Raw genomic sequence first — 938 nt, 5'->3', positions numbered from 1 at the left:
AGTATCTTCTTTTGATGAATTGCTAGTAACCACGATATCCTTTCGGAACGAAATTCCTTAATATCCCATATAACACCCGCCTCCTTAAAAAGATCCTCTTTGATATTCAATATATTTCGTTCAATCTTATCTAGTAAATCCTTTTTCAGCTGTATTAAAGGAACTTCGTTATCACCTTTGTTTGGGTTAATTGCAATATCCTCAACAACCCGAAAATAATCGATATAATCTTTAGTAGTAAAATAAGTTTGTAATAAACACTCCCGTCAGAGTGGGGTAGTTTTGTGTTTGTTGGCTTTCTGACTATAAGTACTTATATAATACTGTATTCACAGGAAATAGATAATAAGGAAGGCATGGTATAGTGAATATTCGAAGCCTTGAAAAGCCTTGAGATACTTTAGTTGAAAAATATTATTAAAAGATTTCTGCTTTTGCAATTCCTCCCTTATCTACAGAATTAAGGTGTAGGCGTAGATCAATTGAGCCTTAAGTATATCCCCTAACAAATGGTGGGGTTGATTGTGAAGGTGTTGCTCAATATTTTGTACTTTGGGGATGATATATATCTGATATTATATATAGATCAAAACCTGATATATGTTGTTATAAACAAATTCGCTTGCTATGCTGAATGGAGGTGAGGTTATATGTGGCAGGGGAGAGGTTGCGGAAGATACCGGAAGAGGTCCGGACGAAAATACTTTTTCTATCGAAACTTTTTCTATCGGAAAGTGGGGTGCGGGTAGGGTTGTTAGGGTTAATTTCCACGCAAAAAACGGCTATACCCCCTTTTCCCACCGGAAAAAGGCCTCGCATAAAAGGTAGATAATATAAACAAGATACACTCATCTCACAACAAATACTAGCTATATTATAACAAATTATATTAAAAGAATCTTATAATACTATAATATTATCAATATGCGATTATAAAC

Source organism: Botrytis sinoallii, assembly GCF_014898435.1.
Source record: "Botrytis sinoallii strain Bc 23 chromosome Unknown BSIN_020, whole genome shotgun sequence".
Taxonomy (NCBI): domain Eukaryota; kingdom Fungi; phylum Ascomycota; class Leotiomycetes; order Helotiales; family Sclerotiniaceae; genus Botrytis; species Botrytis sinoallii.
The sequence above is the reverse complement of the archived record's forward strand: the minus strand, read 5'-3'. Positions refer to the sequence as shown.